General features: G+C 42.9%; 2 long non-coding RNA genes across 2 annotated transcripts; one reads left to right on the top strand and one right to left on the bottom strand.

The window, feature by feature from the left end:
* On the bottom strand, nucleotides 1-22,179 carry LOC310763037. Its single transcript, XR_014548411.1, has 4 exons — nucleotides 22,084-22,179; nucleotides 14,617-14,779; nucleotides 13,823-13,955; nucleotides 1-162 (listed from the first exon to the last, which is right to left on the bottom strand). It is a non-coding gene; the product is annotated as an uncharacterized lncRNA (long non-coding RNA).
* LOC310763090 lies at nucleotides 11,176-14,447 on the top strand. The gene is made up of 2 exons (XR_014548472.1): nucleotides 11,176-11,677; nucleotides 13,953-14,447. It is a non-coding gene; the product is annotated as an uncharacterized lncRNA (long non-coding RNA).
* Nucleotides 22,180-23,737: the final 1,558 nt, after the last annotated feature.

Below are 23,737 nucleotides of genomic sequence, written 5' to 3'. Positions count from 1 at the left end.
AGCCTGTTAGTCAGTTGCGCCATTTCCGCATATTCCAGTAATTTGCACTGCCAATCTGATAAGGTTGGAACTTTCTCCCCTTTCCAATTCATTGCGATCAGTATTCGGGCTGCAGCCGTTGCATATAGACAATTTTCTCTTAGATTTTTGAAATGTCTTTACCTGAAATTCCAAGCAGAAAGGCTTCTGGCTTTTTTAAGAAGGTTAACTTAAAGATCTTTTTCAGCTCATCATAAATGAGATTCCAAAACTCTCTAATCTTTCTGCATGTCCACCACATGTGATACGTATCTCCTTCACCTTCCCTGCACAGCCAACAGTTGTTTGCTATGTTTTTATATATATTTGAAAGTTTTGACACCAACTATATTGCATCTTTAACATGTTTTCTTTAATGGTAGCATGCTGCAAAGTTCATGTTTATTTTCCAGAGTGTTTCCCACTCACTCATCAAGATGGTATGTCCAATGTCCTGAGCCCATCTAATCATAACTACCTTCACCTCCTCCTCCTGTCACTACCATGGCGGCTTGCAAGTCAAGAGAATGCTTGGCTTGGTTTCTGCTGAGCTAGAATGTCCTCATCCCTGATGGCCAAATGATGGTATTGAAGAAGCTGGTTCAGAAATGATCCAAGTACTATAACAGAAGGAGCATGTAGAGTCCCAACAGTTTTTGAAAGGCTGCTGGTTCTGTTCTGTTCAGGGGCAATTTCCTCCAGGTCTATCAGAGCCATTCAAGATCCCTTCTTAACAGGCTTGACACAGGGGCATAAGAAACTGTCATACTTTGAGTCAGACCATCATTCCATCTAGCTCAATATTGTTTACTCTAGGTGGCAGCTGCTGTCCAGAATTTCAAACAAGCATTTTTCCTCACCATACCTGGAGACACCAGGAACTGAACCTGGGACTTTCTAAATATAAGGCAGATGCTAAGTCACTGAGCTATGGCACTTCCCCCTGGCCCTTTGTCACCTCCCTGGTGCCTTCTCTCTAGCTCGTGAAACTAGCCAGTACAGAATTAAAAAAGCAGGTCATTCTGCATAAATCAGTACTCTTAAGATAAGTCACTAACTTTATATCTGTACTTGACTGATGACTGATGATCTGCTGATCTTTTCTCATTGACCAAGCATGGCCAATGGTCAGTGATGCTGAGAGTTGGTAGTCCACCAGTATCTGGAGGGCAGCAAGTTCCCCAATCATGCCCTAACACTTCCTTAAGATGCTTCTCTGTTTTACACATCTCTCTCTCAGACACACAAACAAACAGCCAAACAGCTTTCCCTCCCACTCCCCTGAAGTCAAGAAGAGGGATAGTAAAGAAAGGAAGTGGGAAATGATCCAAGTACTTTAGGATAGATCCAGGCTAAGTTACCGTAATTTTCGCTCCAAAACACACACTTTTTTGCTCCTAGAAAGTAAGGGAAAATCCCTGTGCGTGTTATGGAGCGAATGCACTCGACCGGAGCCATGGCTGCCGTCAGTCAAGCAAAGCGGGAGCCGCTTGCAGGGCTTTGCACGGCTCTAGCTTTGCTTGCTTTACAGCCAGGAGGAGGGGGAGGAGCCGAGGAGGAGGGAGGGAAGGAGAGCCATGGCAGCAAAGTGGGCAGCAGCCGCTTACACACGAGGAGGGACAAACGGGAGCCATAGCGAGCCGGAAAAGCGCCGTGTAGCCAGCAACAGCTGCTGCAGCCTCAGCTAGCAAAGGTCCGTGCGCTCTCTAAACGGAGCAATGAGGCTGCAGAGGGACGGCAGGGCACAGGAGGGCTCTGAGCCACGAGCGCAGTGAAAACCAGTAAAAAAGTTTTTAAAAAGGCTGCTGGGGACAGGAGGGCACGGGATGAGGGAGAGGGGGAAATTACGATTCTCCCAGCGTCTCAGCTGATCCGCTGAGCAGGACTTGGGTTGCAGGGGATTCACCATTAGCTGCGTAAAGCAGCAAAGAGGGAGAGAAGGAGCAAAGCGGGAGAGGAAAGGAGCTGCTTACACTGCTGTAAGTGGCTGCTGTCTGGTTGGCTCCTTTAAAGCAACAGTGCTCTTTCCCTCCCCCCTCCCCGCTCAGCTCACCGAAAAGCTCCTTTTCCACACACCCCACGCGAGCTCCTTCTCCCCTTAAACCCCTCTCCTGCATCATTAGCAGCATCCTTCTCTACACACCCCACGCGTGTTCCTTCTCCCCATAAACCCCTCTCCTGCATCATTAGCAGCATCCTTCTCCACACACCCCACATGAGCTCCTTCTCCCCTTAAACCCCTCTCCTGCATCATTAGCAGCATCCTTCTCTACACACCCCACGCGTGTTCCTTCTCCCCATAAACCCCTCTCCTGCATCATTAGCAGCATCCTTCTCCACACACCCCACATGAGCTCCTTCTCCCCTTAAACCCATCTCCTGCATCATTAGCAGCATCCTTCTCCACACACCCCACGCGTGTTCCTTCTCCCCTTAAACCCCTCTTCTGCATCATTAGCAGCATCCTTCTCCACACACCCCACATGAGCTCCTTCTCCCCTTAAACCCCTCTCCTGCATCATTAGCAGCATCCTTCTCTACACACCCCACGCGTGTTCCTTCTCCCCATAAACCCCTCTCCTGCATCATTAGCAGCATCCTTCTCCACACACCCCACATGAGCTCCTTCTCCCCTTAAACCCATCTCCTGCATCATTAGCAGCATCCTTCTCTACACACCCCACGCGTGTTCCTTCTCCCCATAAACCCCTCTCCTGCATCATTAGCAGCATCCTTCTCCACACACCCCACATGAGCTCCTTCTCCCCTTAAACCCATCTCCTGCATCATTAGCAGCATCCTTCTCCACACACCCCACGCGTGTTCCTTCTCCCCTTAAACCCCTCTTCTGCATTATTAGCAGCATCCTTCTCCACACACCCCACGCGTGTTCCTTGTCCCTTGAATGCTTTTCCTTCCCTCCCCACTTAAAACGTGGTTACAAAGCACGGATCCACATGGATCCTCAGGATTTTTGCACTGGGTCACCCCAAGTTCACCATCAGATCACATAGCATATCCATGGCTACAGCCTGCACCAAAAAACACACACGCACCCACTGTTTCATGGGGCTGCAATGGCGCAAAAACGTGGTTACAAAGCATGGCTCCACGTGGATCCTCAGGATTTTTGCATTGGGCTACCCCAAACTCACCGTCGGATCACGTCTGTGGCCACAGCATGAACCACAAAAATCATACATCCACTGTTTCGTTTAGAATATTTTTTTTCTTGTTTTCCTCCTCTAAAAACTACGTGCGTGTTATGGTCAGGTGCGTGTTATAGAGCGAAAAATACGGTAGTTGAAATTAGTTCTCACAGAAATGACTAAGTTCTGTTGATTTCAATGGGACTAACATTCAACTAACTTAGCTACATCATAATTTAAAATACATCATAATTTAAAATATTCTTCATTGCAGGGGGCTGAATGAGAGCACCCTCCGGGTCCCTTCCAACTCTACAATTATATAATTCATGGTTCCCTCTTTCTTCCCCCTTGTGTTTTAAAGCAGTGATTCCCAAACTATGTGCTAGGACATACTAGTGTACCAAGAGAGGGGAACTAGGCTGCCTTGAAAAATGAAGGCCACAATGTTATACACACCTACCTAGAAGTAAGTCCCATGGAACTCAGTGGGATTTATTTCTGTGCGGATACGTATAGGATTGCATCGAAAGCCACTATGCTGGGTGCACAACTACTCTTAACTGCTGATGCAAGGAAGCCCAATACCATATTGATTACTCTTTCTCTGCCAGCATATGAGCATTGACATCATCCTGAGAAATATAGTAAGGACACACAGGATTCCTTGATGCAGCCAATACTTCAGCTGACAGGCACAGAAGTGTCCCTGAAGCATCACCATTGCTCAGAAAGCAAATTAATATCCCTGAGCTGCGGCAGGACAAAAGGACAGTGAAACACCAGCAGGCAGTGCTATCTGGACAGTTGCAAGAAGGATGTATCCTGCCTATAGTTTTGAGAGCTAATCAAGACAATATGTGTGTACTTTATTTTATTTTTTAAGTATGGGGTAGTGTAGTGTGTGCTTCCAATTTTTATCCAGAAAAAAAATGCCCCAGATACCAAAATATTTCAAAGATTCCACCGCAGTTCAGTGGAATTCCCCCCGCTTCACCAGCAGAATAAACCTTGTGTCAAGTCACAGTGGAAATTTATGGGAAGGAAAGGGAGGCATGAAAGCAAAGGAAGTTTGAAGGGAGCCATTCCAGTTCTTGTGTAACAATCTGACAGTTCTTTAAAAAAAAAAAAGCAGAGGGCTGTGGCTCAGTTAAAAATTAAACTAAAATTATATTCCAAGTTCAAACTAGGACAAATGTAATCTTCTTTAGAAGCAATAATAAAATAAGCTGGAGTAAATTTTAAAAAGAAATCTAATGGAAAGAACATCAGCATGCATATGTGTAGATACACAAGCTCTACTGAAATCTTGTCCGGTCATAGATTTATAGATGCCTTTCTTCACAGAACTGTTGGCAGAAGAATGGTCCCTTCCCAAGTTACTAAATGGAGCATATGCTCAGCTTTAACAGTGCGAGTCAAAATGCTATTTATTTCATTGTTATACCACTTGTCCCCCTGCCTGTCAACCCCATAACCCCCCCCCCCCCGGGATGAATAAAAACACGGTACGGGGCCTACTACTGATTCCTGAACTGCCTCCTTACTCTGCCCCATGTTTATGCCCTGAGAGTGAAGAGACAGGGTTGAGAATCAACCAGGCAAAAATGACCAGTATCACCAGGGGGATCTTTCATTACACTCCAGTCACATGAGTTTCATCACCTACATAGAAGAACTGAACAATTAGTTACTTCCAGCAGCCCAGGTAAGTAGAATTAAGAGGTGTGAATGGAAAAGATTATCCTCTTCTGTTGACGGATCAGGCTAGTGAGGGAAACTCCACCCTGGAATGCTTTGTATGTGACAAGAGGGGAAGTCATTAAGTTAAAAGTAGAAGATTTTAAAGGAAAAGGTACTATTATTCCCAAGGCTCTTCACACGTAAAAACCAGGATATGGAACCAGAAACTACCGGTAATTCTCATACAGGAGCACCAGAGCAACTCCCTCCACAGGCAGTTAATTCTTGCTCTTGCATATTAAAAGAACACTTTAGGGCAGCCTTTGCCAACCTGCTGTTCTCCAGTTAGCCAGCATGTGTTTACTGGGGCTGATGGGAGTTGTAGTCCAAAACATCTGGAGGGCACCAGATTTGGGAATGCTGGCTTAGGTGCAGGAAGAGTGAAGTACAGCTCCAATTTTAATTTTTTTTAGGGGGGGAGGGAGTGTGTTGCAGCTATCTGAAATTTTGCCCTGTTGGAAGGCAGGCCTGTGAGATTTGTATGGAGGAAGATGATCTCTTAAACAGACAGGTCCTAAATGGCATAGAACTGAATAAAAGTGGCTATTGTGCTTAAAAGCATTAAAAAACCAGTGTTTAAACTACATCCATGTCATGTGCTGTGAATGTCTGTTGAGTGAAGGGAGCCCTGGAGTTTCCACAGGCTGCCTTATGTACCACCATGATTCCAGCAGGATTCTGGCTTCTGTTCTCTCACCTCATCTTTTGTCAGATCCCTGCTTTTGGGAAACTGGCCATCAGACATTTGCCAAAAAGGAGAAAATGCCATTAGTGCACGATACTGAATCTGAAATGAGTATTCCAAAATAATGAAAATTTACTTAAAATGTGAATGGCAAAATTTGGAAGGTGGCCAGGCTTTGCATGTGACATTTTGCCTGACAGCCTGAAATTCAAAAGCTTTCCACGGGAACCTCTTGAAGGCTTTGATTTTGGCAAGCGTCAACTTTGAAATCTCGTAAACTGTCAGCTGCCAAAACACAATTGCATGTCATTTATCAAATGTTGTCAGTTAGTAACACAGTGATTCTGTCCTCAACGTACACCTGTAGTGAGTGGAGGTGAGATACAGCAACCTAACAATAGCGCTGGGGCTCCACCAGCTCAAGGGGGAAACGGGACAGAATTCAGGATGTGGTGGAGGCAGAGTGGTAGTTAGGCTTTGCATGCACACCCATTTGCTCCTCATCCAGGGCACTCCCATTGCTGGTTTCGGAAGTGGCATACACGTGCCATTAGCCACAATCAATATTTGTCCTGTTGTTTCTTGTGAAATACTGCATATTGATGCATCCCCCCCAAAAAAAACAGTGCTTTGATCCAAATTGAGTAAAAGAGCCACCTAGCTGTGTTTTGTGGGACGCGGGTGGCGCTGTGGGTAAAACCTCAGCGCCTAGGACTTGCCGATCGCATGGTCGGCGGTTCGAATCCCCGCGGCGGGGTGCGCTCCCGTCATTCGGTCCCAGCGCCTGCCAACCTAGCAGGTCGAAAGCACCTCCGGGTGCAAGTAAATAAATAGGGACCGCTTACCAGCAGGAAGGTAAACGGCGTTCCGTGTGCTGCGCTGGCTCGCCAGATGCAGCTTGTCACGCTGGCCACATGACCCAGAAGTGTCTGCGGACAGCGCTGGCTCCCGGCCTATAGAGTGAGATGAGCGCACAACCCTAGAGTCTGTCAAGACTGGCCCGTAAGGGCAGGGGTACCTTTACCTGTGTTTTAAGCCAGTAATTCAGTGTACACAGCCGTAGTAAGAATCCTTTCCTTGCTCACAGGTTAGACACTCCTGAACAATTGCACCTACAAAAAAGGTGGCATGGCTTTAAACACTCTGATGAGGTCAATGTTACATGTAGCACCAGTGTAATTCCAGATGTAAGCTTCTCCAACAAATAGGAGTGCCAACACAAAGTACCTCTAGGCATGTTGATACTACAGACATAAGCTAGTACAATGGTCATTCTTCATACGTAATGCTGAGGTTAGTAGCAAATTTGTGTGACAGGGAGCTAGAGATTACTAACAGAATTCCCATTTCCTTGCCAAACTACAAGGCCCAGGATTCTTTGCAGGAAGATCTGCCAGCTAATAAAATATATGTTTGCGGATGAGGCCGCAGGATAAGTATTTCCTGCAACAAGGATTTATCTGGTAAGGCACATAACATCACTGTACCATACTTGCAGATCCTGCTAGAAAATCTGGACCAGTCTTAATCAGACACTTTACAAAGTAATCTACATAGAAGTGCCCCAGCACCATTCTAAGCATATTTCCTTGGCAGCAAATCCTGTTGGTTGAAACGGGATATTTAAAAGGAAATAAGTTTAGGAGTGCCTATTTATCTAGTAGCTTTGAAAAATGCAGCCTTCCAAATTCTATTGACATGCCTGTGAGTAATATAGCAGGGGAAACACAATGCAACCTACATTATCATCTAGTGGATGTTATCCAGACTCTGCAAGTTGTGACTTCAGCAAGATTTGCTGAAGAATACTCTGTTTGTGTGGAGTTTGTGGATGCAGAAATACTGGCAATTGGGAATGCAGGAAGTAAAATACCGAATGTGACAATGGGAGAGAATCTTCCAGGCTACCCTGATCTGTTTCTGTTTTCATTACGCTAAAAGACAGCCAATTTCAGCAAACAATATAGTAGATTTATTCATCTGCAGAAGAGCTAGCCGCGTAGGGGCCTTGAAGGGGTGGAGAAAAGGAAAGCAGAAATGGGAAAAGGCTGATTAAACAAAGCAGTGGGGGAGAACACTCTGGAAGGTTCCTGCACGCAAGTCTGCTGCACTAATGCTTTATGTCACTGCAGAACATTAAACGAGCACTTAAAAAGGTAATTAGCACCTTTTCATTGGACCAGAAATCAAAGGTGTAATTTACCAAAAGTCAGTGAACAATGTAAGAGATCTAATTGAATCATAGTGTACAGCTTAGCCAGGGTGAAAAGTCAGAAGAACATCTTTGGTGTGCTCTGTGGTGGTTACATTAAAGCCACTGTCCTCCTAAACCCACTGCTACTACCAGCTTGCTCTAATCCCAACCAGAAATGCCATGAATGTATTCATGAAGATAGCTGGCCCAGCCATGAGCCTGGAGTGTTATTCTATCATTGATTCTGTAATTGGGGGTTTTCTACAGTCTGCAGCTGAACCCCTAATTTCGTGGGCAAAATTTAGTTACCTAATGGTGCTTAGCACATCACGGAGGCTTAACAGATGTTAAACAGCAGCCGTAGCACCTCTGCATTTTGCCTTCCTGAACTGCCCATAACTGTCTCCTTACTTCCCCCTTCTATCAAGGAAAATAGCTGTTATTCCAGGTGGAATAAACCAAGTGGAGGCTGCAGAGGGATCCTCACTTTAGGGATGGGGCAGGAAATGCAGTCAGGAATTGGACCGCACACTCCACTTTAAAAACTGTAATGATTTTTTAAAATAATAATAATAATATAATAATAATAATTTATTATTTGTACCCCGCTCATCTGGCTGGGTTTCCCCAGTCACTCTGGGCGGCTTCCAACAAAGATTAAAAATCCTTCCACTCTTGCTGCTGCTCCTCATTATTGCTAGTCTTCTTCCTCCTCTCTCCATGTACCCCACAGACAGTCAAAGGTGCAATCGTAGCCCCAAGAGCAAAGGAAGGAACAAAGATGGAGGAGGGGAATGCAACATGGCCTTCACTATTAGCTTGCCACCTTACTCCAATGACATCCCTCACGCCTCCTCTTTTCTACCTGCAAGCCAGCTCTGTAAACACCAGCTGATCCAGCAGCAAAGAGAGCGGGACAGCTCTGATAGTAGCAATGTGGCAAAGAGCCCTAGTGCAATCTCTCCCCACCCCGCTTTTTAAAAAAAGCACAAATATGTGATTGCTGTGCTAAGCCTCCATTCATTTCCACTGAAACGTCATCTACTGGACAAATGTGGGAGTGGCAACAATACCAAAAAGTCATCATATTGCTGTGACACCCTAGCACTGTAGCGCAACAAAAGTGAGATTTTTTTAAAATGGAACATTTGGCTGTGGTTGAGGGGGAACTACAGACCCCACAGAGATGCCGTGTGACCATCGAGAAAGATATGAGGGCACAAATCTAAAAGCGGAAGCGTGTATGACCATCTCAATATCCTCAAGAGCATAAATTGCCCCTAATGCACATTAAAAGTCTTGTCTAAAAGGACGCCAAGTTGCCCCATCCTATCGTCCTTTCCAGCCATTTGAATTTAGACTGTAAGTTCCTTGGAGCTAGCATTTGTTGAAGTTACTCTACATAATGTACTATAGATCATTACTACAGCTATTACATTTACTAATAACATAATAATAATAAAAATAATAGCATCAATAATAATAGATGAGTGGCTATGTATGGCCTGTTAGCCATGGGGGGTCTCCAACTCAGGGTCCGTGAGGTGCCTTGAGCTAGTTGCTAGAATTTAATGTGCAGCAAGCAGAAAGCACTGTTCTCTTGTTCAGACTAGGGCTGCATAGACACCATACATTTAAAGCATACAGTTTCCCCCAAAGAATCCTGGGAACCATAATTTTTAAGGGTACTAGGATTTGTAGCTCTTTCTGGGTGAACTACAGTTCCCAGGATTCTTTGGGGAAAATCATGTGCTTTAAATGTATGGTGTGTGTGCGGCCAAAGGCAGAACATTAGGCTCCTAGTGTTTATATTATAGTCCAATCCAGAGGGTTCATACTTCCTGCCAATCACTTTGAGGAGGGGCACCATTGTGCACCCCTAGTCTTTTCTGTATTTAAAGTGGGTTCTTAGTACAGACTTTTCATAGTAACTCACAGCCTTAGACACTTCAAGCCCCAGAGTCCCTGACAGTAACCTTATCAGAAACTACTGGTAGACCTAATCCACTTGAAGGACTTTGACAAAATTGCAGATTCCCTCTTGTGTAGCAGATCGCTTTAGATAAAAGTTGGATTCCACCCAAAGGCAAGCATTTATTCCCTTATTATTTCATAACTGTGGTAGATTTTACAAGTACCAAATGATAATGGCTGTTCAGTTGATCTTTACAGATGATATTGAAGTAATGGCTGATGGTGAGGAAGATTCAGTTTGGATGATTAATGTCTGTGGCCTCAAACTAAATAAAGACCAAGGCCATGTAAGTGAATCATATGAAGGGAGAAAAAGGATGAAAATTCTGAAAGCAAGGAAACAAGTTTCCTCTATTTAAACTGTTAAAGGGCCTCCTCTCCATATTTCCTTTGTTCCATTTCACCTCTGGTCAATTTTTTTTTTGCGGGTCTCTGAAATAACATGAAAACCTGTTTACAAGGGGCAGAATAGCCCGATATAAAGACAGCAAAAAAATGCAAACTAAAATCGTGTGTTTGTGTGTGTGTGTGTGTGTGTGTGTGTGTGTGAGAGAGAGAGAGAGAGAGAGAGAGAGAGAGAGAAGAATCACATTCATTAGCATACAATCATAGAATTGTAGGCCTGAAAAGGACTAGAGGGTCATCTAGAGAGTTGGAAGGGACCCCAAGGGTCATCTAATCCAACCCTCTGCAATGCAGGAATCTCAGCTAAAGCATCCTTGACAGATGGCCACCCCACTTCTCACTTTTTTCCAGGATGACTAGGAATCATTAATGGATTTGGTCAGTTAACCAGCTACAAATCTACCTGATGCTTACCTCTTTCTTTCTTTCTTTCTTTCTTTCTTTCTTTCTTTCTTTCTTTCTTTTTTATAAGTTTTTATTAGTTTTTCAACATATCATTTTCAACAATAATTAAACATACTTTCATATCTTATACCATTTTTTTGACTTCCATCAATCACATCTGAAAATTTTCCAATCTATTCACTTAATATACATTTCTTACTTCCACTATTACATTTAAATCTCATAACTAATATCTCTATTCTTTCTCTACTTTGCAATGCTTCATACATTTCTCCTTACAAAACTTCTTGTAGTCTCTACTAGCGTAATTTGTTGATTACAGTTGCTCTTCAAATAGTTCGTATATTTTTTCCAATCTTCTGTGAATCTCTGGTCCCACAGGTTTCGAATCCTTCCTGTCATTTTATCTAATTCTGCGTAGTCCATTAATTTTGTCTGCCATTCTTCTTTCGTCAAATGCTTACCTCTTTCAACACACATTTTACCAGCTTCCTCGCGAGAATATCATGGGGGACTTTGTCAGAAGCCTTACTGAAATCAAGATACACTATGTCCACAGCATTTCCCTGATCCACCAAGTTTGCAATTCTATAAAAAAAAAAGAAAGAAATCAGATTGGTCTGGCATGACTTCTTTTCGAGAAACCCATGCTGGGTCTTAGGAATCACGGCATCCTTTTCTAAATGCTCACAGCCTGACTGTTTAATTATAATTAAACAGATAATTATCTGTTCTAGGACCTTCCTTGGACACAACCTCCTGCAATGCAGGAATCTTTCAGCCAATGTGGGGCTTGAACCACAACCCTGAAATTACGAGCCTCATGCTCTGCCAACTGAGCCATAATTACAGCATGCTAAAAATTGCAAAGTCTATCTAGCCTGCTGGAAAAAAAAATTCCCCCATCTGCAGTTGTCAACCTGGACTTCTAAAATGGCTCCTGATATCATTTCCCAGGCTCTGGGAAGGGGCGGGGCCAGATTCCACTTCCACTAGCTCAAAGCCTCACCTTTTCCCTTTCCAGCATTTGGAAAGATGCCCCAGCAGCCAGCCTGCCAGCTATGAATGCCTCACTCTTCAACACAATCCTATGCCTGTCAGCTTGTAAGTAAGTCTGTCTACAGCATTCAGTGGGTTCTATTCTCAGATAAGTGTGCACAGAATTGCAGCCACCGTTAGTTGAGCAGCCGGCAGCATGGAGGAGCAACCAGGGAACAGGGAAAACAACAGTCCCACTTTCAGAACACCCTTCCTCTGGTGGAAACAAAACCCTATCATCTCTCTCTCTCTAGCCTATTTAGCATGTATAAATATTTATTTATTAAGCCATACATATGGAGTGGAGCTGCCTGGATGTGAAGCGTGGGTGACAGAAATGGAAGAAGGGAAATCAGGCTCAAAATGTGCTGTTAAAGGTGAATGGGTTCTTTGATGAATTTTACACAAACTACACAGATTTATTAGCACAACCCTCAACTGACTTACAGTGTGATTCTGCACATGTCTGCTCATTGGGTGATTACCATAGGACTTACTCCCTGGTGTATAGGAATATGTCCATGTTCAACTTAATACTCATGCAAGGTACCGTACCAGACACCTGCTCAGATGTGGACATTTATGTATTTGTTACTTATTGACTTTTACAGACTCAAAGAACTGTAGAATTGGAAGGTACCATAAGGATCATCTAGTCCAACCCCTTGCGATGCAGGAATATTTTACCCAAAGTGGGGTTCAAAGCAATGACTCTGAGATGAATAGGAGTCTGAGCTATCCCTCCTTCCTCCCAAAGAAGCCCAAAGTGTAGCAAACACCATAAAGTTAATACAATTTTAAAAAGCTCAGATGTTGCAGATATAAAGTAGCCATCGAAAGCCTGGGGATTGTTTCTTTTGAAAAAAAGTATTTACCAGGCCCCTACACTTGACGAAACTAGGCACTAGGAAAGTGTTCCAGAGTTGGGATGCCATGACAGAGGAGGTCCTCATTGCCACGTGGCTAACGTCAGGTGCTGGGTGCAAAACAGATTTTAGGTTGCACCAAGGATTATTGGGAGTGGAATACAATGGCTGTTCTTTGAAAATATTGTTACATGCCACCCCAGTCTCCAAGTGGTGTGAGGTTCCAAAGGAACCAAGGCGCTTACCCAGGGTTTGTGTTTCCTTTGGAAATAAGGCACAGAGGAGACTGTGGTGTCTTTATGATATATGGTTTATATACACATATATCCAACCTGAGCCTATGATGGAGGGGCTCACAGCATTACACTCCAGGAGGTTCTTGCTTTTCCCATGGCCTCAGTCTTGGGGAAATCAGCCATGGCGCTCTGTCTCCTTGCTCAGCTTGCTGTGTTTAACAGACTGCCATTTTTCCTCTCTAGCTTACAGCATCCTCAGTTGCAATCCTAAAAACAACTGCCCTCCTTCCAACTCTAAAACTCCTTCAAAGGCTTTTGTCTGTGTAACTAATTCTGAGTTGAGAGAAGAACTCCTTCCATTTGCCCTCGGGCATAGAGCCACACATCCTTGCGGGCCATTACCAGGCTGGCTCCTGGCTTATAGTTTAACATGCTAAATCCAGTGTCTGGAACCCAGAAATGAGAAGCAGGGTCCAGGAATTAGAAAGGGAGTCCAGGCACCCCACAAACTCATAACAGTATTAAAAAACAGGAGCAGTTTGGATTTGCCTCTTGTACTGATCAGAACACATGGATTTGAAGGACACAACCTTTGAACAGACATGCTATATACATGAACTTCCACAGTTTATATCATTAGAAGAAAACAGTGCAGTCTGCCCTCCCCCAGGCATATCCTCCATCATAATACATTTTAATTTCTTGAGCGCCGGTTTGAGACTTTGCCTCTGATTTTACTGTTCCAGCGTTGCTTGCTGTTGTTTTGTTTTCTGATGTTTAGTATTAGCAGGATTTTTTCTAGTTAGAAATTGTGGTCATTAAAACAAATGTAAGCAGCTTAGGGAATTTGTAATTGCTCAAGCAGGGTATACCATTTCTTAAAGAAACAGATAATAAGCCATCACTAGCAGCTTTTCTAATAATATATCACACATCTTACTCTACAAGCTTGGGGTCTTCTTAAGGAAGGAATGTTATATATCTTACTGATGGAATGTGGATTTTGAATGTGAAAAGACTCAGAGACCACAAGCACCTAGAAGACCCACTGCAATCACAGTACTGAATCTGTTGCACAACTGAGTCTGATTTAGTGCTACATAACTCACCTCTTCAGTTACCTGTGCCTCTCATGCAGAAAAGTGGTCCATGCCATAGAAATGGTCCGTTCATTTCTTAAGCAGTCATCACCTGTTCATCATAAATCATTCTACTTATCTTTCTCCCAATTTGTCACAGAACCTGTCAACAACCAGCATAGCATGAATGCTGCAACTTCCTTCCGAGGGCTCTTCACAATTATTTATCTTGATGACGTAAGTGCCTGGTACTGCCTGCACCAGATGTTAGAACTTGGAAGACATGGAGAACCTTTTCCCAGAAGCAGGATTTGAACAAAAGATTTAGCAAGAAGAAACAGATTCACCATCAACACTATGACCCAAGCATTAGATAGCTTATCTTTCTCTCTGGGCAGATCCTTAGTTGCAAGCCCCTTCACCATGATGGAAATATGGAGGCTGAACTGTGATGAAAGTTGTTTATATTATCTTATTTCCCCACATGCACAAGCTGTCTAGGGTCATTACCAGACAGAATCTTGCAGGAAATATTCGAGCACTATCCTGGGAATTTAGATTTGCACAATTATAGTGGATGAAAGTGGTCTGTCTCCCTTGGGCAACAAATCTACTTTTTACTTATTTTTTAAATAAACTTTTTATGATTGGGAAAGTGCTGGCAAAATGCTCTGAAAAATGTGGAATGAATGAATGTTTAATGGGGAGACATATAAATGCCATGCAGGCAAATCAGAATTAATGCAGGGTGAATGCTCATCGCCATATAACATCTCCGCAAACAAATCTGAATGAATTCTCAGTGAAGATGAGACATAGTTTACCCTCTGTATAAGCTCTGTGCAAGCAAATCAGGATGAATGCTCAATAAACAGGTCATCTGAAGGAGCCTCAGATCTTAGAAGAACTTGTAAGATTTGCTGGAGCCACTCAGAAGTGATATAACAACACAACAAACAATATTCAGAACAGCTAGCTGCTGGTCGTCTGGAAGAGAGAGGAAGAACAACTTTCAAGGGCCCCTTAGAATTTTTAGCTGGAGAGACAGGAAGAAGGGCACATCCCTAGATGTCCCTATACTAACCTTCTGGAATAGTTCAGAACAATATTTTAAAAGACTAAATTGTTCCTGTGTCCCCAGTTTAACAGTCGCCTTGGGCAAAAGCTGTTGGAAAATTCAGAAATGCATCAGATTGTTTCATGATGCAGCTCTAACTTATCTTGGTGATGGTTATGCAAGAGAAGATTCCTTGCTTTCATGTGCTTGCTAAATTGTTTCATGAGCACTCAAATGTTACATGCATTGAGCAGAATAGTAAACCATGAGAAAAGAAAATATTTGCTACAAAGGCTACAGAAAACATTTCTAAGTGTGTGAAATGATCTGACTGGTCATCACTTGTAGGGTTGTGATACTGTTGCTCATTCCACTTCCATACAATGACTCCAGGGCCAGTTGGACAAACTTGTGCAGAAAATAGGACATAGCCTTCCATAGGAGTCAGCTACTAGAGGCGAGGGGGCTTTGGCCCCCACAATAAAATATTTGAGTGAGCCAGGCCCCCACAAAGTTGATGGACATTCCCATTCAAATAATCATGTGATTGATTATGTGGGGCAGCACTGACCTGGACACCCACAATATTTTATTCAAGTTGGTACCCCTGTACCCTTCCATTTCAGCCCTACCCCAGTTGCTAAATCGTTTATTTTGTCCATAAAGAAAATCAGAAACAGCATGGAAAGTGTGGGAAAGGGAGCAGAAATCAAGAATGGAGGCTTGTGTGGTTTAGGGAGGTTCAGTCGAGAATCGGGCCCTCAACTCCCCAAATCTTTCAAACAGACATCTCCTCTTCTAATTCTTCAACTGAAACCCATTGCATAAACTTTCAAAAGCAAGAAAGGCCCTGTCGGATCATGTAGCATCCTGCTCACATAGTGGCCAACCAGAAGCCTGCAAGCAGGACATGAGCATAATGGCCCTCCTGCAAAATAGAAAATGCAGGAATCTTAGAAAATGATTTCAGAGCTTGTCTGCTTCTGGGTTCATCCTGGTTCCATGGCACAAGTAAACTCCAGATCTTCTGAATACATACATACTGCAGAAAGACTGGTTAATCCCTTAAAGCTAATCATTTCCTTCTTTTGTTTATGGAAAACATTTGAAGACATTTTGTCCCTAATTCTCTGTGGAGGACTTCTGTTCCTGATTTTAGAGGCGCACAGCATGAGAGAGGTATCGGGAATAGTGCAAGCCAGAGCAGTGTCATCACCCTGTGTGAAATGCGAAGCCGGTTTTAAATTGGGCAGGAAAGGGAGAGGAAGCCAAGCAGCAGTGGAAGCAGACAGAGGCCAAGTCAGACCTGGAGCCCAAGCCTGCTCTGCAGAGCTTGGTTTTCATTCCCTATCAGGAAAAGTCGAAAGAAAACAGCTGACTATGGAGTAAAATCAGAATTGTCTGGGCCTCTTTGGTAGATCCTTAGCAGGAAGGATCCGTCCACCATGCCTATGGCTGTTCTTTATGCAGCTTACCTCCTCTGCACTTCAATTTAAGATTCCTAGAATTGCCAGCCAGCAGGTCAAGGGGGATAAACTTTCACCAGAAAGAGAGGGCAAGATCTCAGCTGAGGCCAGTCATACAGCTTTCCTTAGCAGTAGCAAGAGTTTCCAAGAGAGTCTTCCAGAGAAGGCAGATGAAAAGAGGCCATTGTGTGTGGCTTTTTCTATGAAGAGCAGAAACTCGCCGGAGATTTGGGGCTCAGTGAATTTGAAATTTTCTTAAACTGTGAAACATGAGTCCTTTAATTTTTCAGGAATGCTTCAAGGGTGCAACAAATCAGCTCCACAGGATTCTCAGTTAACCATAAATCATTTTCTTAGCGTGCAATGAAGGCCAGTGTCTGCTCCTTTCCCTGAGCTGCAACCAAAGTAACACATGTTGCATACAAAAGGATTGTAACAAAACTCAGGTGATTCCAAACCACTCCACAATGCAAAAAGCATTGATGTGGCATTACTTCAGGGTTCTTGCACATTTTGCAGTCCACTGTACAGAGTTAACTTGGAACTTAAATATAGACATCCTGCTTTTCAGAATTGTGAGAGCAGCAGAACTCCTACCTTGGCCGCAGTCTGTTAGATTTTCAGAGATTGCACTGCAGGACAAAATCGCTATACTATCAGGCAAACAAACTATATAGAGAGATAGTATCATTCTTGGTGTCTATTGTGTGGGAGACAGCAGAGGACACAACAAATAAAACATCAACTGTGAAACACCACAACAGGCTCAAGCTAAGTGGGATGCTTTCACCACAATAACTATATCCATCAGCCTGCATTTTTCATCTGTATACCAGCAATCAGAAATGCTAGCAGCCAGGTCATTGTACAGAAAGAAATGGAAATTGGAAAACTGGAAAGGTGGCCTCACAGGAAAGCAGGGAAGAACACAGATAAGAGTAGGATGAATTCTGAAAAAGGAGCCTGCCCAAATCAAAGCAGTGGTTTGTTCAATTGGACATTGAAAGCTGCAGTCCTAGGGATACTTGACTGGGAATGTTGTTGTTGTTTAGTAGAACCCTTTAAATGCAGAGAGATTGTAAACATGCATCAGACTGCACTGTAAAAATAATGAAATGTAGAAAACTTGCAACACAGTAAATTTGTTATTTCATACTTTATTTCAAATGTGGAAAGGACGTCTTTTCACCCAGAGGTGGTTACTATCTGCATGTATTGAAAAGCTGTGATGGAGAGAGCCTGGGGCTGCTGGCAGTATTTCTAGAACCTTCCTTTTGAGCATCATCATATGTATCAAGTAGAAATGTCAAGTTGTTAGAATTCCAGCAACGAATACTATATGACCCAATATTCTTGGTGTGAATATTGTTATTGAGTCTTTTCTTCTCTGAATAGCAGGAAGACCAAGCGTACCATAGGTTTTAGTTTCCTTTGGGTGAGAGAGCACTGGGGACTTGTGTTGTCTTTAGAATATCTATATACAGTGGTACCTTGGTTTAAGAACAGCTTAGTTTATGAACAACTTGGATTAAGAATGGTGCAAACCTGGAAGTAGGTGTTTTGGTTTGTGAACTTTGCCTTGGAATAAGAACAAGTTTGGCTTCCTGTTGAGTGCAAATTGAGTTCCCCGCTGCTATGGGAAAGCATGCCTTGGTTTAAGAACACTTTGGTTTAAGAACAGACTTCTGGAACGGATTAAGTTTGTAAACCAAGATACCACTGTATATGTGTGTGTACATGTGTGCAGCTGTGCATTTATTTACTAGCATCAACTGCTGGTTTTTAAGCAGAAATTGGATGGCCATCTGTTCTAGCTGAGATTCCTGCATTGCAGGGGGTTGGACTAGATGACCCTTGGGGTCCCTTCCATAAGAATGCAAATTTATTATAATGTCAAATAAATAGAATATCTCGTAGGAGGTAAAGGTAAAGGTACCCCTGCCCGTACGGGCCAATCTTGACAGACTCTAGGGTTGTGCACTCATCTCACTCTATAGGCCGGGAGCCAGAGCTGTCCGCAGACACTTCCGGGTCATGTGGCCAGCGTGACAAGCTGCATCTGGTGAGCCAGCGCAGCACACGGAACGCCGTTTACCTTCCCGCTGGTAAGCGGTCCCTATTTATCTACTTGCACCCGGGGGTGCTTTTGAACTGCTAGGTTGGCAGGCGCTGGGACCGAATGACGGGAGCGCACCCCGCCGCGGGGATTCGAACCGCCGACCATGCGATCGGCAAGTCCTAGGCACTGAGGTTTTACCCACAGCGCCACCCGCGTCCCTATATCTCGTAGGAACCCACCCACAAAAACCTATGCTTCTTTGGGAGGAGGGGTGGGGTGGGGTATAAATTTAATAAATAAAGAATTAAAAGATGGCAGGAGTCTTTAGTATGTGCCAGAAAAAAAGGTTGCATACACATCATGCCTTTAAAGCACATCCCCCAAAGAATCTTGGAAACAGTAGTTTTTTACGGGTGCTGGGAAATGTAGCTCTGTGAGGGATAAACAACATTTCCCATGATTATTTTAGGATGTGTTTGTTTTCAATGTGCTTTAAATGTACGATATGTATGCAGCCAAGGTTGGTATCTAAGGGGAAAATAACCTGAGGTTGTAGCTTTGCCTTCTTTGGAATGGCTATTTGGGAAGGTATTCTGTTGATTTTGATTTTGGTTGATTTCTGTGTCACACTATTTGTTGATTTGTGCTCAGAGTTTGAGCTTGTATATTTTACCACAATACATAAGCTTTATTAATCCAATAAGACTCAGAGCCCAGCTGTATCCACGTGACAATGCTATCTTGTATAACTCCAAAATATTTCCCCTCATCCCCGGAGGGATATGTCCACACTTCATGCCACAGAAGACTCTCTGCGCCATATGGATGTCTATAATTCCTGTCTATAGAAGTTTTTACTCAGAAAAAAAACTTAACAAAGCTAAAATGCAAAACATAGCCAGCTGTAACATCCAGCAGAGTGAGGTAATTCACCCCAAGCAGCAGATTTTAGGAGACCATTCAAAGGCAGAAAATTTATTGTTATATAACAAATAAATATAACAAATATAACAATAAAAATATTTGTTAAATTTCTGGGTTGGGGAATCCACAGCTCTCCAGATATTGGGCTCCAACTCCCATCAGCCCCAGCCAGCAGGGCCTGTGGTCAGAGATGATGAGAGTTGTAGTCCAACGACATCTGGAGAGCTACAGGTTCCCCATCACTGAAACAGAAAGACAAGGCAAACAAGAAATAAGATGGGTTTAAGTTTTTAAAGAAACAAAAATCCTCAAGCTTGAACCAAGTGTTTGCTTCAGATGGTCACTTCACAACTTTAACTTTTTGATCTGTGACTTGTTTCACTTCTTGAATCATCTCCGAGTATGCCTTTAGGCCTTTCCCTCAGAACTGTGACATCCAGTGCTATTTTTCTAGAAGAATAAGTGCCAGCACTCACTGTGAACACCTCTCTCATTCTCTTTGAATGGTAATGGTGTCCACCTGATAGGTGCCAGAACTGAGTTCCAGCAAGTTCCAGCTGTAAAAAAATCTTGTTACATCCCATTACCTATGAAAGAACAGAAGGGTTTTGCTTAGATTTTAGCCTTCTGCATTCGGTGAGGGCCTAAATTCACCTCATGCAGTTGTGCTTTTTGCGTCTTCGAAAACCTCCATATGTATATGTATTATTTATACCAGTGTGCTAAAATAGGCAAACTAAATGCTCTGTGAGTGCCTTACACTCCTTGTCAAAAACTCTGGGGAATATCTGTGAATCCCTCCTTTCTGACCATTAGCTAAATGTTACCAAACTGTTAGCATTGTGTAATATTTGAAGACCGACATAGTTCCACTGACATTACAGAAGGGGTGAAGTGTTGTGAAGGTCATTAGAGAGAAAGTGTCCTCTCATTAAATCTGCTATTATGTCATCCTACAGCAAGAAAAGGCGGCTGTGCAACCAGGCTACCTTCAAATGCTGAGGCTGGAATTCAAAATAAGTTGTCACCAGGGAACCTCAAACACACACTGTCCTCTAGATTGCTTTGGCACATGACTGACAAGTGCACCTTGTCATTGGGCTGGTCTTATGTAGACAGTAAGTCCCCAACTTACGTAGTGGTTACGTCCCAGGGATTGCGCCGAAAGCAAAAATCGTGTACAGTGGTACCTCGGGTTACATACACTTCAGGTTACATACGCTTCAGGTTACAGACTCCACTAACCCAGAAATAGTGCTTCAGGTTAAGAACTTTGCTTCAGGATGAGAACAGAAATCGTGCTCCGGCGGCGTGACAGCAGCGGGAGGCCCCATTGCTAAAGTGGTGCTTCAGGTTAAGAACAGTTTCAGGTTAAGAACAGACCTCCAGGACGAATTAAGTACTTAACCTGAGGTACCACTGTATACTCAAAACACACTAGGTTCAATGGTTGGTGGAATAGCCAAAGTCATTTCTCCAAAACCTCACCACTTTTCACTCCACCTTTTTTGGTGAGGGGCACGTATGTAAAGCTGAATGCACACAAGTTAAATACACATACTGAATATTTACTGAACTTAACTGGGCATCGGTTGTTTGAACTTGTCTCAGCTCACTACATTCCTGAAACTGCAGGTCCCGGTACAACCTATATCTGACTAGAAATATTAACAAAGTACAGTTCTTAGGATTCTTTGGGGAAATGGGTGAGGTGTACATAGCCAAAATGTTTATCTGAAAAGAATATGAGTTCTGTACAAGATGATTGGATGGGAGCTTATGACTGTGTCAGTCCTAGCTCTGCCATAATTGGGAGCCAGGACCATCTTTAGCCACCAAGAATAGATCCCTGTTCGCTAAGTAAGCAAATCTGAATTAGAGGAGTAGGGGTGGGGGTTATTTAGCCCACTTTCATCTGATTTCATTGTGTGGCTGGTCTCCCTGCAATCCCCTGCCCTTCCTTTAGTAGAGCAAGATAGTGGTGGTTATCAAGCTGAAACTCTGCCCAGTGCCCCCCCAAGTCCAAGACCCCACTGAATGTTCCTGACATTGTGAAAAAAATGTGAAAGGGTAATGAACTCAAAGTATTGGCTGCCATTCAACTTACCTTTACATTATCCTTTTTGGGAAAACACAGTAACCACCTGATCCATCTATCAGTTCTAAAATCAAAAGTGTTATTTACAAGGTGTGAACCTTAGTAGATAAAATTAATGGATAAGATTAGTACAGTTAATTGGTAGATTAAGCAACCAAAGTTTTAGCTGATTAATTGGTTGAGGTAGTTTTAATCATCAAGGGCAATTTTTAATCAGTGCAGTTATGATTTAAAGACTATTATTTTTGGCAGCCATTTTCTTCATGTGCTATTGTAATAGAAAATAAATGGGGAAGTAATAAAATGTAGCTTCTGTTTTGTTAAATTATAAGTTACCTTGCATTTCTTTCAATAGCTCAAACCAGAATTAATATTAAAATATGGTAATGTGCACATTTGTTTACACAATCGATTGGTGAGACAGATAATTAATCAGATAAAAAACTTCTAAATGACTGACAGCCATAATGCTGTATGGTCAAAACGATTCAAGTCTGCTTAATATTTCCTCTTTCAAAATGAGTGTTTCCCACTAACAACCAACCCCCAAAAATGTACTTGGGTGAAACTGCAGGGAAGATTTTCTTATTGACTTAAGAGGGAGTATCCAAATAACGAAAGAATCCTGCGGTGCTGGCTATTTCTACACACATGAACTCTCACAGCTCTTGGTACACAAATACTCACAGGAATTAACGGTGGATTAGAAAACCAGTGTGCTTAGTCAGAACCTGGCCTGTTAATTCCTTGGTTCTGTCGCAACAGATCTTAGGTTCCCAGTGTAGTCAGAAATGATTTGCCCCTCCATCGCCATAGCAATAAAAGCAGAAGATTCTTTGGGTGTCACAAAGGGAGAGTCAGTGGTTGAATGAGACTTTGAAGCCCTCTCTCTATAGCTCTCTTAACAGCCATGCCTTCTTCATTACTAGTGTTATAAGAACTTAAGGTCTCATATACAGTGGTACCTCGGGTTAAGTACTTAATTCGTTCTGGAGGTCCGTTCTTAACCTGAAACTGTTCTTAACCTGAAGCACCACTTTAGCTAATGGGGCCTCCTGCTGCTGCTGCCACGCCGCCGGAGCACGATTTCTGTTCTCATCCTGAAGCAAAGTTCTTAACCCGAGGTACTATTTCTGGGTTAGCGGAGTCTGTAACCTGAAGCGTATGTAACCTGAACCGTATGTAACCCGAGGTACCACTGTATATAAAATAAATGTTCATAAATAGTATGGGAGAGCAATCCTGAAACCATTTTGACTCTCCCAAATTGACCTCAATTTTTTCTCTGCAAGGAAATGGGAAAGCCTCTCCATTGTCTTTTGCTTACCTGTCTTTAGGGCATCTTTGTGTATTAATAGGGTGAGCCTGTGACCTGGATTCAGGAGTATTTACCATCACAAAAGAATGACCAGGCTGCCCAAGTAAGCAATCACTGGCCATTGTCAGGTATTCTGGCAGACAGGATTTCTGTTGTAGACCACTTCCTTCTGTGATGTATGTATGATGTTTTGGGGGGTGGTCTTGAGCTACAGGGTGGGCAATTTCAATAGTCTATATAAGGGCTTGCACACCATGGTTCTGGGTTCCTCCTCCCTCCTGCACGTGGTGAGTGAAGACAGTTTAATAAAGATCAGGCTTACTAGCTGCTTTGCTTCTCGATATTCTCTGGTTGGCCTGTTATTTTCTCCTACTGATAGGGAACCCACTTAAGGACTCTATGAGGGCTCTTGGATACCCCATAAGGGAAAAGGAGCCAATTTTTTCTACATCACTAGGTTGTCTTACAGTGCAATCCTATACATGTCTATGCAGAGGCAAACTCAATTCAATTTAATGGGGCATATGTCCCAACTATATTTGTATAAGATTGTGGCTTTTGTCAGTGTTTCTGATTAATGAAAATAGGTTTGTTGGTTGGTTTGTTTTTTAAAGTATAAGAGGTTTCTTATATCTTTTAATATCTGTCTAGGTATTTGGGCAATTGCATCTTACTTTGTAGATGCTCATGGTACCTATGTCCTCCTTAGTATCGGGTCACCTGATTTTCAAGCAACACATTTAGCATCACATACAGTTCAGCCCATAGTTATACATCTTTTGTTTTCATTATTGAAACCTGGGGTGTTCTTTTGTAAATGTTTAATTTTCCAACGATAAAAAGCAAAATCCATTTATTTTTCTGCCTTCATTTCTCTTTCACAGAATTGGCTTTTCCCCTTTCTTGAAACAAAAGCTGAGAGAAAAATCCAGAATTAAAAAGGCAAAGGGACTTCAGTGCTATCTATTGTATATCTTCTCGTTTCCTAGAAGGGAAAAGCAATAGCTAATTGTTACAAATACT

This window comes from Podarcis filfolensis (genome assembly GCF_964270895.1).
Source record: "Podarcis filfolensis genome assembly, chromosome: 5".
NCBI classification, from domain to species: domain Eukaryota; kingdom Metazoa; phylum Chordata; class Lepidosauria; order Squamata; family Lacertidae; genus Podarcis; species Podarcis filfolensis.
The sequence above is the reverse complement of the archived record's forward strand: the minus strand, read 5'-3'. Positions and strand labels throughout refer to the sequence as shown.